This window comes from Xiphophorus couchianus, chromosome 4 (genome assembly GCF_001444195.1).
Source record: "Xiphophorus couchianus chromosome 4, X_couchianus-1.0, whole genome shotgun sequence".
NCBI classification, from domain to species: domain Eukaryota; kingdom Metazoa; phylum Chordata; class Actinopteri; order Cyprinodontiformes; family Poeciliidae; genus Xiphophorus; species Xiphophorus couchianus.
In genome coordinates, this window is record NC_040231.1 from 10,884,113 (window position 1) to 10,901,269 (window position 17,157).

At 36.4% G+C, this 17,157-nt stretch overlaps 1 long non-coding RNA gene across 1 annotated transcript in view; it reads right to left on the reverse strand.

Moving 5' to 3' along the window:
• Positions 1-15,698, reverse strand: part of LOC114142647 (uncharacterized) — a 37,214-nt gene extending 21,516 nt beyond the window's left edge. Inside the window, exon 1 of the long non-coding RNA XR_003595088.1 lies at positions 15,575-15,698. This is a non-coding gene — a long non-coding RNA (uncharacterized LOC114142647). The remainder of the gene's footprint in view (positions 1-15,574) is intronic.
• Positions 15,699-17,157: the final 1,459 nt, after the last annotated feature.

Sequence of the window (17,157 nt, forward strand, 5' to 3'; positions counted from 1 at the left end):
AAAAATTACTCCTATAAATTACTCCTAAGAAAAATAAAAAAGGAGGGTGTAAAGAAACTTAAAGTCTTAATTCAGAGCAACTACAATGATTCTCTTTGACCAGTACTGGTAACTGGAAGCTGCTTGACAGCCTCTGATTATCCTCAGGTTCTGCCAGTCACTGACAGTGGCTGAAGGCCAGCTAATTAGCCTTTGGCCCACATAAGGTAGCACTTTGGCTGGTTTTGTTGTGGTGTGGTTATCTGCAAAAACTGGTGTGAAATCCATGCTTGATGTGTCAAGAGGCTGTTAGACGTTGTTATGCAGCCTGACACCAGTGCTGATCTAAGACAGGGAAAATAAGGAGAGACACACAAAGGAAGGAAGACAATGATATACAGTATGTTATTCAGTGGGGTTCTCTGTTAGTTTTACACAATAAAAGTATATAACATATTTCTGTCTATTTCTAGAGACAAATCAACATTTTGTCACACCTGTAGAAAGAACTATGATTTAATGCAGGAGGGTTTTGAGAATTTAACATGTACAAAGGAATCTGAATAAAATACTTTAAACCATTTGATGCACAACAGAATAAAAAGCAGCTTACATGAAACATAATTGTATCATTTGAGATTATTTTTCCCTTTACAGTAATCCCAGCTCAAATAATGCAATCTGTTGTGCTTGCATGCTTGTTTTTGATTGAGAGACCTCCAAATGAAAATGTGTCACCTCGTCCATAATCCTTGACAAGGGAGTATATTAAATGTTAATCCCTCACTATTAGGAATGGTGACAACTGGAGAATGGAAGTCTGGAGGAGAGAAGTAAGAAAGGGGTTGGAGCTGGAGAAGAATAGAACGAGGTATGTCACAGTACACACAAAGATAAGAAGGCAATAAAGACTTGAGATGACAGGTTTTTTTTTTTCCAGTCCTTAAGATCACACCCACAGACACACAAATTGTGTTATTAGCTTCCTCTTATGACTACATCCACCAAGGATGTGTAAGATTAGTCTTGGATCAGTGCTCAGTGTTGTTACCTTCTGTGGTCAATTTGTATTCACTCAACAGTAGTCTTACAGGTAACAGCAGAGTAGAAAAACAATTAGAGCCATGAAAGCTGATAGCTTGGGGCTCTCCAGGGCAGCTATGTCATTACTGAGTTATTAGACACTGAGGGTTGGGAGGGAGTGTCTTAAATAAGGGCACAGGCAGAGGCAGAGGAGATAGAAATGAGGCTGGGAAATAAAGGGAGATGTAGTATATGTAAGCAAAAATGAAAAGCTGAAATGAAAGGGAATGTGAAAATAACAATGGTGTCACAAAACTGGCGACAAAGGAGCATAAGAGAAACAAGGCATGTCTAACAGTGGGACACAGTGGAAACAAGAGCCGGATTGGTACATGGATTACACAAGCGAGCAAAGTGAGGCTGTACACCCGTGAAAGCAGACAAAGAACAGCTGTTAAGCAACTTTGTTCAGAAAATCTCTGAGAGAGATGCACACAAGAGAGAGAAGAGAGAACATGAAGGAGATGTCTGTATGTTATATGGAAGTCTTTTTGCTGCCAGGATAATCACTGAGCCACCAAAAACAAAATATTTGCTTCTTCCGAATGTTTAGACTTGATATAAAATTTTTACAAAATGGTATGTAGCAGCACACATACGGCAACATCTGTAAACAGTAGTGCTGAAATTAATTCGCACATGGGTCACACTTTTAATACAATGGAAGGTCTTCACTGACTATTTAAGCCTGACTGCTCCACATGGAAGATAATCCACAAATTTGGTTTGGTCTAATTTGGTTTGCTTTAATGCTTTGTCTTGTTTCAGTTTGGTTTCCTTTACTTCACAGACAAGACATTCAAGCCAGGATGAGGGCCTTAGAAGAACTGTCAACCCTGCTTGCGTATGCAATGCTGCCCGCTGCCACCAGTAGCCATGCTAGCTACCCTGCGTGTTCCAGGCAGAACACAAGGAAAAAGGTGTGAGCACTGCATAGACCAGTGATGGGCAATTCTGGTCCTTGAGAGCCGGTGTCCTGCAACCCTTAGATGTCTCCCTGGTCCAACACACTTGAATCAAATAGCTGAATCACCTCCTAAGTGCATTCAAGTTCTCCAGAGTCCTGCTAATGACCTCATTATTTGACTCAGGTGTGTTGAAGTAGAGATACATCTAAAAGTTGCAGGAGACTGGCCCTCGAGGCCTGGAGTTGCCCACCCCTGGCATAGACGATGGTGATTGACAGTGCCAAGATCTTCCTCCTGGCTCTTATTGAGTGATTCTGAGCAAGCGGTGCATTTCTGCAGATAGCAGAAGGACCACAGGGTAGAGGCTGAAGAGCTAGATTTCTTCACACTGTATCTGTCTCAAATTATACTGTCATAGAACAGTGAAAGTTCTAAGACATATGTAAAAAAACAACAACAAAAAAAAATAACATACTTTTATACAAGTGTTGGATAATTTATTGCCAAAAAGAACAACCAAGAATTAATCTCTTTAGATTTTGTTCGCCGGCACAGAGAAAATGCAATAAGTTACACAGAATTGGTAGGTCACAACCATTCTCTAACTCATACAGGAACTGATCTACTGTAGCTTATATGCATGTAAAAGAAAAGTAGGGTGGCAGGTGGGTGAATTTTGAGCTCCGCAAAACCCCTAGACAATGACTCCTTTACTTCAGACAGTCCTTGTCTATAACAGGAAATGAACTTGTGAACTTAGCGTTCCCACATGCCATGAAGAGTCATATGCAAATTTCACTATATACGTCACGTTATCTAAACGCCATAGTATGTTCTGTAAATATAAGAACCTAAAACTGAATAAATTAGTAAATAATAAATCAGATAAATGTAATAAATAAATGCAAATGAACATAAAATAATAGTAATGAACAAATATTTTTCCAACAAAAACTTGTCCTGCAGCTTTACCAGTATGTTTTTTTTTTTTTAACTTAACCTATAGAGCTCTACATGGACAGGCTGTAGTATGTTTTTTGCAAACATTGAAGTAGAGGCCACTATTGATTTGCCACACCAACCTTTTGGACTTGAGGAGACCGATCTCTCCAAGCTATAAACCCCTGTAAAGTCTGCTCTTATTTCCTTAAGGTTTGGACTCTGAATACTTTTTGAAAGCAGTTAAATAGCTTTTTTGCAAGATTTTTGGATGGTTCTTTTTTGTGGGGAACATTTTGAAAAGTGGAGAGGTGCTAATGAAACAAAGTTTTGCTTACTTCCTTTCAATGAAACATTGATTTCTTGTTCTCTCTGTGCACAAAATAAAAAAAATATTTATTCCACACTGAAGACTGATAACTCAAGGAGACCCAAGCTCAAGTTGACGAATGGCCTTCTCACACTTTTTTGCTTGGTTGATTGACTAGATTCTTTAAAATAATAACAAATAAGAGCACATCTATTTAGTCATGCATTTGTGTAGGGTTTTATACTGGCATTAGTATATTTTTATGTCGTGTTGTTTTTTTTCCTTTTCACGTTTTCAGTCCATCAAGATAATCTTTTTATGATTATTATGTCATGAGGTTTTTATGATGTACAAATTTTAATATGTACATCACCTTGTGATTTTGTCTGTGAAAGCACCTTATGATTCATTCATTCATCTTCTATCATAATCTTTGGGTACTTTAATCTCATTCATTGCATTTTAGCAATGAATATATATATTTTTTATTTTTTATTAAAGACCTCAAATTTCTATTAAAAAAAATATATATATTATATTAAATTTCTCTTTCATTCCAGTTCGCCCCACTGATGTTCATTGGCCATGGAATCTTAAAGTCTCAGTCTTGTCTCCAGGGAAATCCTGACAAAAGCTTACAGTAGCCTAATTTATTTTGACTCCCTTTTTATCGTATCTACCCTTGTAAGACAAGTCAAAACAGCATTCCTGGAAGACCAAACACTGAGACAAATGAGATATGATACAGTTCTTATGGGACTGGTAATTGGGAACTAGAAGATTCTGCAAAACAAAACAGTATTAAATGGACAACATTTAAACAAAGCAACAACCCTGCTTTGTTTAAAAGAAGAAATCCATGTAAAGATGGTAGGGTGCAGCGTTTTTTGTTTTTTCTTCACTTTTGGGCTTCTATGTTTCTCAGAATTCTACACCAATGTGTTAAGGACCCTAGTTATGTCTATCACTTATACTGTGTTGTACTCTTGCTCCCTCCATCTTTTATTTTTCACTTTTTCAGTCCACCTGGGCCTGGCTATGTCTGCGTTTTAATTGCCTGTGTTACAATCCCTGCAGTGAAATTCAGCACCTCGTTAAAGCTTTAGGCAAAACCTGATTCATTCAGAGAAGATCAGGCAATTAAAGGGATGTTGGCATGCTGTTCCTTTTGGCTGATTTATTGATTGGCTAACTGCGGTTGGCTCTGTCTTCCATCAAGGCTCTTTGCTCATGATGTCTCTCCAAAGTCCCATTTTTTGAGGCAAATTAAAATCCAGTAAGCTCGTGCTGTTGAGAGGTATCGACGGCTGCATTTTAGACTTTTGTTTATTCATTTACCAGGTAAGGAAATAATGAATTTAACATGTTTCTAGAAAATAAATTATTACAAAAAAACATAGATTGTAGATCATTTGAGAAATTATTATTTTGTCCTACAGCAACTGCCGTATGAGTTGCATACATGTACTCTGTCTGTGTAAGCTTCTAGGCTGCTGCTCGTTTCTCTAAAGGGCCGCTTAAGTGAGACTTCTCCTTTCTAACTGTTTTCATTTCATTACAAAGCTACCATAGTGCCAGCATTTACATAGATGATGGAATATCATCTTGATTATGTTGAAGACTTGAAAATATTGAAGTATTGGCAACATCCTCTAATGTTAACTTTAAGTTTTCAGCTCACAAAAGGTTGCCAGATCTGACTTTATCGTGTTTTTTTATTCTTTTATTTCTGATGTAGAATCATCCTATAATCTATGTAAGTTGCCATGCCAATTTGTGACTTAAAAAGTTGCAAAGAATAGCAGAATATGTGTTTCAGAATAAAAGAAAAGGAACCTGTGTTAAAAATGCAGTGTTTTTCTTTTCTACGTCTGTAAGTGCAATGCTCGGTCTTTAATTTGAGCCGCACGCTGGCACAGATGATTAATGGACTTCCTATGCACTCAGATAGGTTCTCAAAGGTGATTTAAAGGTATAATAATCCTTGACGATATTGCTCTGTGGTTTCAGGGCCATTAAAATAACACCAAAGGTGTCAGAGGAACATAAACAGTTCATTTAAAACAGATTGCTGGTGTAGCATGGGACGGGGCCCGAGACACTGGGGAGCTGTTGCAAAGGAGCCACTGGATGTTAGCACGGAGGAGAAATACAAAACATTTAGTGTGGCTCACTTCTCAGATTTCCTGGCTAATCCAGGTGATATATGCAAATAAGTTCCTGAGCAGTTGATTACTTTACATCAACTACTCACTTTGGCTCTATTTGCACAATTAATAATGATTGCTTAACTCAGTATCTTTAAACAAAATGATGACCAAAGCATTTTGCTTGTTAAAAAAGACAATTTTAAAAACTGTACACTCAAAAACTAAAAAGATGTTTATGTTAAAATTTTTATGAAAGTCTACACTAAGAACAAGATAGCATTTGAACTGTTGCTGGAAAAACTGCAGAACCACAAGCTTTTGAAAAAATCATTGGGTGCTGTGATTCAAAACTGAAAAAGTTGAAAAAGGAAATTTTTGACTTGTTTTAACTCCAAGCTTAACCTTCTGTATATGCGAGTCATTTAACCTATAAGCCTGGTTTATTTACTGTGATCAAGATATAAGTAAATTATGAAAGAAATATGTAAACAAGCTGCATGACATGAGAAGGAACCACATGCTCTACTGGCTAGATTTGAAAAAGTGACAACTAATTTGAGAGCTGCATGGCTTTTTGTGTTTTCTTCAGGGGCATAACTCAATTAGGAAACCTGGAGTGCTTTTGGTGTTTTGTGAGTGTTTTCAGCAAGGTTATTTCATAAAATAGAGACCACAGAAAGTAATAAAATCTTACACTTTTTCTCCTCCTTAGATGCAACCGTCCACAAAAAACTTCCCAACTTACTGCTTCCATCACCAAAAAGGACTTAATCGACACAAGATAAGTAAAATATAAACAAGATCTGCTTGCAGCTATGAAAGGATTGCAAGCAAGTTTGAGTTCAAGTTCGCCTACTCAGCACGCAACAACACACCGCCCATCATGTGTTCACCATTTGATATTACCTCATTTTTTATATAGTCAGATTTGAAGTTGCATGAAGAAACACACAGATCTAAAAGGTATAGCCATTGAAAAGCATTATGGCTTTGTAACTGCATTGGAGAAAATTTAAAAAGTCAGAAAAAGAAAAATCAAAATTTTGTTCTAAAATTCTTTCAAAATATTTTTTATGATAGGCTTTCCATTTGATACAAGTAAGAATTTACTTACTTAGTAAGTAAATTCTTACTAAGAATTTAAAAAATCTAAAAAAATTTAAAAAAATTAAAAAAAATTATGATGACCATCACCTGGTCATCATAATTTTTTGATCCCTAATCAACATGTAGATATTGATAGAAATGTGCCTGCAGTATGGAGAACCATATTGGTGTCAGTGAGTCAACTCAAAGTGTAACTGACCCCTAAATAAACTTTTTTGCTGACAAACTGTGTAAATAAGTTACTTAGCCTTCTATTTCAGTTTCTGTTCAAATTGAGACATGTTTGCATAAATGTGTTTATTTTTACAATAATCAAATTTGGCAAATTAGGAGTTGGAATAGCGAGCATGGCCCTCAGAATTAGAAAGAGGGCCTTTGAGGGAAATGCAGAAGATCCAAAAGGACGTTCTCATGAGGAGCAGCTTTCAAATCAGCAATAGGTTTCAAAAAACTACAATTTAATCCAATCTTGTCTCATCATTTGCATCTCACAGCAACTGCTTTGTCATCAAAAAACCAAGCAGTAAACTATTTACCTTTGCCTGACCTTTACTTCTCTGAAACATTTAGGTGAGCTGGCAAAAGAAAAGACGTCAGAATTATTCTGCTAAAATATGACACAAAAGGGAGCGGATACATTTTTTGTACTCTTGGCTGTCCGGTACTCTAAATACCAGACAGCAGTGAAAGAGTCATATAAAGGGGCACAAACAAATCAAAATATTCTTTGCTAAGTCTTTTTCAGACTGAAGAACACCACTGTAAATTTTCTCACCCTAAGGAAAAACTCACAGACAAATACAGCTGTGATGGGTCATCTTTTAATTCTGTCATTTTGCTACATATTCAATATAGATATGACGATATGAAAATCTTGCTTTGACAAGATTCATAGCAGTGCTTCTCTTATGACAACAGTTTACTGAAGTTGTGAATGTAAATGTAGTTTTCTGGAAGATGGATTGGTTACTTGAAAACAAAGACGAGCCATTACCAGTCACAATCTACGTAAATACACCTTTTATATATTTATTATAGCTATTTTCTGCATAGATTGGAAATATATCATAAGGATATGCCTGTCTGTTGTCATGACTTCTGTGCTCTTCAGGTGCTAGACTGACGTATGAGATGCCATATGTCCAAAGTTACGTCTTGTCTACATAACTCTCTTGACTTGCACATTTTTCAATTGGATGCACCATACCAAAACTTGCAATGTAAGCAAGCATATCCAAACCGAACAGAATATCAATAACCAACCTCTTAAAGAGGTAATGGCCACCTCTGCACACTCTGCACTGAAGGTGACTCTCTTTTAGTAATGGCTGTCACAAAGACCTATGTTGCAACTTGAATTGATCTGCAGTTATATTGTCTCCCTCTTGTTCTTAAAACCTATGCATCAGTTTCTGTGGTGCATGCTGATGCCAAGGTCATTTTGAACGTAAGAATGATAGAGTCTGACATTAGCCCCATTGCCTCTGAATGGGCAGATGCTTTGCTTCGGAAAGTAGGTTGCCAAGTGTCTGCTTTGATAACCCATTGGGGCTGGCTGAGAAGAGTTGGCAGGCTTGTGTAGAGAAACTCCCTGTGCGTTTACTCAGTGTAGATAGACTCGGCTGTGCTACCATTTAGAGGACAATGAACACACAAAATTGGTTAGTTACACACGGGCGCGCCGCACGCAAACACGCACACATGCTGTAATACCCACGAATCCACAAAGCTGTACAGCTATTCTATGGTATGATGTACAGTTTCATGACTTTTAAAAATTAATTTTGAACTTTATAATTTATTAAGTTAAAATGAAAAGGTTATGTTTAACACGAGAGTCTACTATTTTGAAATTTCTAAAAAAAATTCTGAAGTTATTGAAAAAAAATTACGAAATATATTTAAATGTCCCAAGACCAGTATAATTTTACATTTTACTACTTTTAGTTAATTACAGCCCGTTTGTCAATCTACAGTACTATTATTCCATCTGCCACTTCTATTAAAAGCTGAAAGGGTTATTGCCTTTGGTCAGCTATTTGAAATGACCCATATATTATCTTATATATGTCTTTAGAGCATCACAATCAGTATGGCACTATTCAGACTGTATAGTTATTCCCACCTACAGTCATTATTCTCATTTGAACTGTACAAAAACTCAAATCAAGTTACAATTAAAGTTTTAGTCACATTCATCACAGTGATTGAGTTATTTGCTCCCAATCAAATAAAATGCTCCAAAATCTCACCTTTCATCCTTTCTGCATTCAGCTATGTTGTTTGAGTGTTTTACATGCTGATGATCATTGTGACTCACATATTACTGCTTTTGTGCAGATTCATTTAGTTGTATCCTCTTTTCCTCCAGTAGATTTCCTTCAACATTTTATTTTGGAATGATATGCAGGATCTGTTCATGTATTTCTTCTGTTTTTTGGGGGGGGGGGGGGGTTGCATTCGAGATCTCAGTCAGTGCAGCTTAGCTGATATTATTTTTGTATGATATGCCTGCTTAATGTTGAATTAACAGTTTTTTGTCACTTTTCAGGAGATGCATTATGCAGAATAGAGTCTCTCTGCTTTCAAATTTCCGAGTTTTAAGGATTATATAATAGAATAGAATTCAACTTTATTGTCATTGCACTGTCACAAGTACAAGCAACGAGATGTAGTTTGCATCTATCCAGAAGTGCTCTACGAGATATAAATATTTATTTACAGATGTACAAGACTATGTATCTATGGACTATAAGGGGTTATAGCAAGAGATATAGATATTGTGTATAAATATAAATATGGGAGCTATATGCACAGATTATACAGATTATACAGAATATACAAGAATGTTAGGGAATGGATTATAGATAAATAATGGCAGATAAAATTTACAGGTTGTATGTGTGTGTGAAGAAAACAGTCCGTGATGTGTGCACCAAATGTGTCGACATACTGTTTTAATCACTACATTTCCATCATAATTAACATGGACAAAGTTCATAATTAATATAGACAAAGTTCTAATGGGTTTGACAAATGGGGAGTGACAAATGACAGGTGAACATCATTGCCGGTCCGGGTTGAAACTCATCATACAGAACGCGGCAGCAACGGCGACAAAAGCAGAACATTTTCAACTTTCATGTTGAAAAATGAAAGTGGCATGATGATCTACATGCATGATCTCAAAATGTCACATGCACAAATTTGATTGGCACATCTGCAATGTTTGCTTGGAGGAGAGGAGGCTACCATCACCTTATTACACAAGTTCCATAGTAAAAAAATGGAGAGAGAGCGACATCACCTTTCATGTGTCGAGCCATTAAAACTGCAGTCACAGGATAAATTGAGATTTTAATGTTTTTCCCGTGGATTAGTTTTTTATAGCCTCTTGTCAATTTTTTAAAAAGGACAAAAATAAAGAGTTCTGCTTTTTGATCACTTGAGCTATAGCGATTATTTGAGTTATTGTATCTTCTGTTGCTCTAACAACTGACCAGCGTCGTCTAATTTCAGAGTAATTGCATATTTAATGGTGTCCCCCAACCAGCCATTCTAAACATACTCCACAATCTGTTCATTCATTCAAAAACACAAGGGAATCAAGAAGCTCTACACTTTTGGATATGCTCAGTTCATCCAGTGTAAATTCAATTAAAATCAAATATTGATTTATGCAGTTTTATAAGCAGCCAATAAGATATTATGAATACTGCAACAGTATGTCATGGCTAAGGAAATTAAATAACAGTTAAGCCTATTGGTAAAATTTACCATCCATATTTTTTGTTTCTAAAAAGTGTGTGCAAATTAAAATGTTTTAATATAAGTCAACATTTTCATCATTTCTATAGCTAAAGTGCCTTTTAGATTTTCAAGCAGTATCACTAGCATAATTCTTGGGGACTTTTAAGGTAAAGAAAAGAGGAAAAAAATAATAAAGGAAAGACTGGAGGACCGGTGACTTACATTTTCATAAACATCTTGAAAATGCCAGGTCACCGTGATAAAAAATTGGTTTGTTTATATATTATGTTTATTGACATATTGAACTGGGGTCTTTTCATATCTCACTGGTGAACCTCAAGCATTGTTTTAATGCTGTCAACATTTGTCAACATACTGCTATTTTGCATCCAATAATCTTGGAGTAATTAATAGAACTAAAAAACAAGATGAAAAATCTTAAATGAGTGTAAATGAGTATCAAATTAGCTGTAACCTAGAAATATCTGTGTGTAATCCATGAGTGTAAGTACTGCTATAGAAAACAGTTAAGGAATAGTGAGTTGATAACTTAATTAATGCACCAAGCGCACTTTTAGCTTTTAGGGATGCTAATCCTAAACTTTTCGGTGCTGAAGTTTCCCACTGTAACAAAGTCTCATGCGATTTGTGTGAAGCTTCAGAAGGCATTCAGAAAATACTACTATTATCTTCAAAACATTTATACTGCCTTCAAATTGAAACCCCAACCGTAGTTTCAAAATGGCCTGTCAGGCTCCCTCCATTTCCAGTTAATCATCTGTGTGGCTCATTTTGTGGTGACCCTCAAGTGACTGTCTATAGTATTGAGCAATAATAATCAAGGCTATAGCAGAGGGCACAGAAAACAGCGGCATGAATGTGATGAAGGTTGTCCATTATTTGCTGCAAAGACCCGAATGCTCTCAATAAGGTTCAGGTAAGACCAACATTATTAGAAAAGCTCAGAAAGGGAGGCAGGCCAGTGTCCCTTGGATTTACTAGGGGCAAAGTCAATCATAACCAATTTCGCATTTCTTGTGTGTGAATGCATCTTGTCGTCCAGTGTGGAAGTTGCTGTGTGTTTTCAGTATTTGTGTGTGCGCAGGGGGTGAGGCTCCTTTAAGTGGCACACCTTTCTGTGCTTGTCTCTTTCACTACAAAATTGCTTTACAAATTAGAGAGCATCCTAAACCAAAATTTAAATTATTCATGTGACCTATTACTTTGTCCTCTAGCCTTGACTTGACCCCATCTATTGGGTTAAAATTCAGGATATAGAAGCATTTTAAACTGCAGAAAATTATACCTGCTTATGGTAGCTACAATAGGACAGCAGGGGGAAAAAAGCATAAGTGAGGCAACATTTTTGCTATCAAATGTCTAAAAGATTATTTTTGGCAAAATATTTCTGAACACTTGCAGGGATATTTTAAAAAGTCAAAGCATAAAACGTTAAATTCAACAATAAAGCATTCGACACAAGTGCATAAAAAATGCCCCTATCTGATCCAAAGATAAATGTTTTATGGCATATTTAGAGGTAGCCAATCTACAGCATGAAGGCAATAACTTGTTAGATTTCAAACCAGCCACATTTACAGTTACACAATTTTTTGATAAGTTACAAGATTATTTGTTCTGATCTGTCATTTATCACTTTGATAAACAGTACTTTCATGACTCAGAATAATACTTCATTTTTTCTATTGTAGAACATTTTAAATCTGAACATAGAGATGGATACATAAAACTTTCAGACATTATAATTGTCTTTTAATTGATTAAAGTAGGGTAAAGTGTGTGTGTCATGATGGCTCCGGATGAATGCGTGTACTGTTACACCTCTATTATACTTTTTTGGTAAGCAAAGCAAGCTTATTTGTTTAGCAAATTTAATAAAATTTGTAAAAGAAAAACTACAAAAGTAGATAAATACATAAGCAGGTCCCTTCTATAGAAGCACATCATTACTTTAAATATAATAAGACTAAATCCCAATTATGATTTGATTATTATCTTTCAAAAGTGTTTCTCTGTATTCCCGTTCTCTAATCTAACTATTAACAGAATTACCATATCATGCTTGAATCTGACCAAGTCCTGCTGCTTTCTGTTTTCTCTTATCATCTTTGTCCATCGTTTTTGTTGTCTTTCCGCTCCCACACTGTTTGCCGCTTCATGTTTTGCCACAACATATCTGGCAAATGCATCTGGCACAAGTGTTAATGTCTTATCAAATGTGGAACAACATAATATGTTTGATGCCTGCGCAACAGGGAGACCAACTCCAAAGGAGACACCAATCCAAGGATTTTAAAGACACTGATAGGGATTGTTAACAGAGGGTAACTGACAGTCTTCAAAGCTGCTTTTTCTAAGAAGTGTGACAAAAGAGCAGCAGTAGGGGATGTATCTGCTCCGGTGCCAGATAGGATGCAAGTTTTGGTGACATCTTGCATGTTGACCAGTGGTGGTGAAAAACTGTGATGTTATCAGGGCTCACGAGCATATGGAGTTCTAGGATAACACACATGCAAGCCTTTGTCAGATGGTGAGATTACATCTCCCTCTGATCTTAAAAAAAAAAAAAGTGCTGCCCAGCCATATAGGCCAGATGGTAAACAAAGATCACAAAATACTCCACTGTTGGGGTGCAAGAAAACTCAAGTCACGTCTGGGAGACTAAACAAGCATTAACAAAATTATGTTCACAGTTTTACATCAGAGATTTTATTTTCTCATTATCAGTCATTGCTGACAAGATTATTAATCAGCAGAGACAAAGAAATTGGACAGAGATTTCCTACAAGATACCAGAGATGGAACTGACGACAAGAGAGAGGAAGTGGAAAAAAAAAAATTCAAATAATTTGGCTTAGCTTGATAATAAATCTAACCTTCATTTAAATTATGTCAGAACATATGGCCGTCCATGTGAATTCAGCTGTTGTGATGACATGAGTTAGTGATGTTTGGATCTGATGTAAAGCAATTCTGGGAGCCACTCAGTGAGAATGAGTATCTGTGTTGTGGTAAATAACTGTGCTACTATACATCTTATTTTATCACATTTTGATTATGTATTTCTCAACAACTTTATCTCCTGATCCAGGACATGTTATAAGATTAAAAATCAGGTGAGGGCCAGCATCCAGGACTGTAAATAATGTGCTTTGCCTTCTTTGCAAAAAATTTCCCCAACAAAGTGAGACACTGTTAAAGTCACACAGAACCCTGCTATATGCATCAGAATACACAAGCTCTAAATTAATCAATACTAACAGTCTTTGAATGACTTGGAGGGCAGCTTTGCTGAATCAAAATAAATCCCAATAAACATGTTTATTGAATACCTTCATTTTTGATAGATCAGAATCGATTAGTTTACTGAATCATCCTACACAAGTGAGGACTATCGTACAAACTACAGTCAATGTCTAGGGTTAAAGGAGCAATTCAGAACACATTGTAATATTGATAAAAATGTTCTCCCGTTTCATTTATAAGTCCACAGACACATCAGTTTTGGAGTTGTTAATGATAATAAAACAAACAAGGAGCCATTTGTGCATATTTTAGAATGCTGTTTGCATGTTTACTACTATAATTAATATTTCCAAAAACACAAGCTACATACTACATCATTGATAAAAACTATGTGTTTATTGCTTTGTTTTTGTTGGTCATGTTGACTCTTGCTTTAAGGATGTCAGGCTGCTTTAGCTGCATTTAGTGATTTAAATACAGCAATAAATGTATAGGTCAAGATTCCAAATAGTTTAGAAAATATTACCACCCCCAACAAGAAATTAGTACCCAAAGGGAAGATACTGGCCAAACAGCTATTAAGTTCCTATAGGATTGAAAATTGATCTGTTTTGAGCTCTTATAATATATTTTTATTGTGGAATATACTTTTAGTCTTTCTATCTGACTTACTCTTTTTGAAACCCAAACAGTAAACTTGGCATTTATTTCATGCCAATGAGGATATACTGTAACTAATCAATAAAAAACTGTTATGTGTATGTCTTTGTTTCTGGTTTGACATCAGAGGTAACTGTATTTTATAGTTGGTTAACATCATCAAACTGTTAATCCTATAGTCAGTGAAAATGTTTAGGTCAACATCATAAGGAACATATTATGTTCATGTAACACTACCATGCTATGGTAAGACAACAAAACAGCTAAAATTCTTGTTTTCATTGCTTTTATTCCAGTTTGAGTCAAGTCCCAAACCTTATGGTTCTTTAGCATTCACACTGGTCTCATAGCCTATATAAATTTTCTATTCAAGAAAGTAAATATTTGACTGGCCACAACAAAATCAGAAACAAGTCTCCCTGGGGGCATTTTGAGTTTTTTGCAGATGTGTTTGGCAACATTTTTTTTTTTTTCATGTTAACAAACATACAGAAAAGAAATTTAGATGACATAGTCCCACTGCAGTGCTTAGGAACCGGCTCATAGAGTGACAGCTGGTGAAAGAAATTCTTGGTGGGGCTGATGTGATATATTTACCTTCCTAGTCCAGTATAAAAATGGAAATTAACAGTAGGAAAATTCTTCATACAAAAGCAAAATAGCTAACCAAAATAGCATGAAGGGTTAAATTAGCGAAAAGTCAAAGGTCAGTTCAATAACTTGCAAAATATTCAGAATTGTATCATTAAATCAGTGTCAACAACTAACACTGAATACGACTCAAAACTGTGATGAACACCAAACTACTGAATGACTGTCTAGAAGTTTAACTTTGAACAAATAACTGGCTAAATTCTATTAAAACTGAAGAGAATAAACTAATGGCATAAGAGCCCTTCCTATCTAAAAGAACTAAAAGATATTGGCATATTATTAAATAACCACAGCTACAAACATAAAATTAACCAAAAAATCAGAAGCACTTAACTACTGGAGCCACAACACCAAGCAAATCCCCAGAATGTATCTGACAATCAGGAGTTCAGCAAAATCTAACAGACATGAATATTCATAGATCTGAGTCAGAAAACAGGACTTTGGCTCCTTCTAGTACAATACCACATCTGAATGGCCATCTGACCGAGCAAATATTATGATATCAACCAAACATTAGCATTATAATAACAGCAGAAACTTTTTAAAAAGCAACAAGAGCATAATTATTAACAGCCAAAAAGAAATCTCAGCAACATGTCTCCAGAGCAGCAATTTAGAGTTATGCTAACCAGAGAATCGCATAAACCGCAGCAGCATTTTGATTACCAGCAGCTGATGAACACAAACAGTAAACAACAAAAAAAAGAGCAAACAATATGGCAGCTAAAACTCAGAAACCACGCAGAGGAACAGCCATAGTTTACCGGCTTTCTGGAAAGTCCTCTGCATCCTCATTCAAGGTGGAGTAAGCTTTTCCTCGACTGCCATTGTCGCCATCATCAAATTTATCACCAACTTCAGCTTCGACCTTAGCGACACAAAACTTCCCCGCCACTTCTTTTTCGTCTTCTACTTGATTTTTATTAGCGGTTGGAAAGAATCGTTTGGTAAACATTATCGCCACCTACTGGTTTACCCGCATCTTCCATGCAGGACCGAAAATCAGAGGGATGTGTAAATAATTCAGATTACATTTAGGCACACACTATTAAGGAAAACTGCTCAATTCAAATTTTTGATCATGTTATAGATCGTATTTAGATTTTTCACCCCCCCTCCACATTAGATAGGGCGGCGTCCCAGCGCCACCTATGGACCAGCCGCTGCTGGACTCACTGCCTCCCTCCCTCGCTGCTCCCCTAAGGCAGCTGAGCTGCAGATCGTTGTTACCATAAAAGTCTGCAACAACACAGGAAAAAAAAGTTACCATAGTTTAGTTGTTGTTTTGAAAACAACAGCAACTTTTCAGACGTTTTGGGGTCTGAAAAGTGCTTCTTTTATCTGACCACTGCCCCGTTTACCTGCCCATCCCCACACTTGTCCCTGTCTCTTAGCTCCGCCCACGTTGGTGGAATTATTTTATATTTTGCCAGTGGTGAGGTTTTGCTCTCACAACTGTTGTTATATAATATTGAATAGCTGTCATCTTTCTGAATCAATAAGGTAGCTCTCAGTCTCTCAGTATTCTTAACTCTTTCCTTGCTGCTACTTTCCCGTCACTCATCAAAGATATTTTCATTATTCTTTAGTGACACAGTCAACGTCCCCTATATCCTGTCACAATATTTATTTCCTTTTTCTCTTTTCTTATACAATTGCTCTTGGTCAATTTTTTATGTAGCTGCCAGTCTGTTTAAAGAGCAGGTCAAAAACACAGTCACCCTCAAGGGTTCATGCAGAGAGGTCACTGCCAGCAGGGCCTCTTGACAGCTGGATGCTCGTTATCCAAGGCGGATAGTGGAAACAAATTAGATCCCTGCAGTGGAGGGAGCTGTTCAGACTCTACAGGTGTGAATGAATGACAGTGAGGATAGCCATGAAATCTGCATTACTTTACACTACAGGTGATTTTTTTTTAGGCAATTAACCATGCTAAAAACATGTACTTCAGAAATGCATTTATAAATGTCAATATTAACTATTTACTTTGAACAGTACAAAAGACAAAGAGAAGTGATAGATTTAGCTATTAAGGTTTTAAACTGTAAATTTCTGCTTTCCTTTGTTTTCATCACGCTATTTTGCACTAAAACTTGTTTTTACAGGACCCAATAACCTTGTACCTGCCCACAATACACTCCTCAACAAAAAGCATTTCTCTTCTCTTAAAAAAAAAGACATAGGCCTATTTAACAGGGAATGCAGTGCCTTGAGCAGGGAGCAAAGGATAGGGAGGTTGGTGCACCATTAAGAAATGGCCTCTAAACCACATGTGACAATAGCCAAGATTGCATTTGAACCCAATTCATTGCAGAAAAGTGGCTATTCGAGCTGTGGTGGTGGAGAA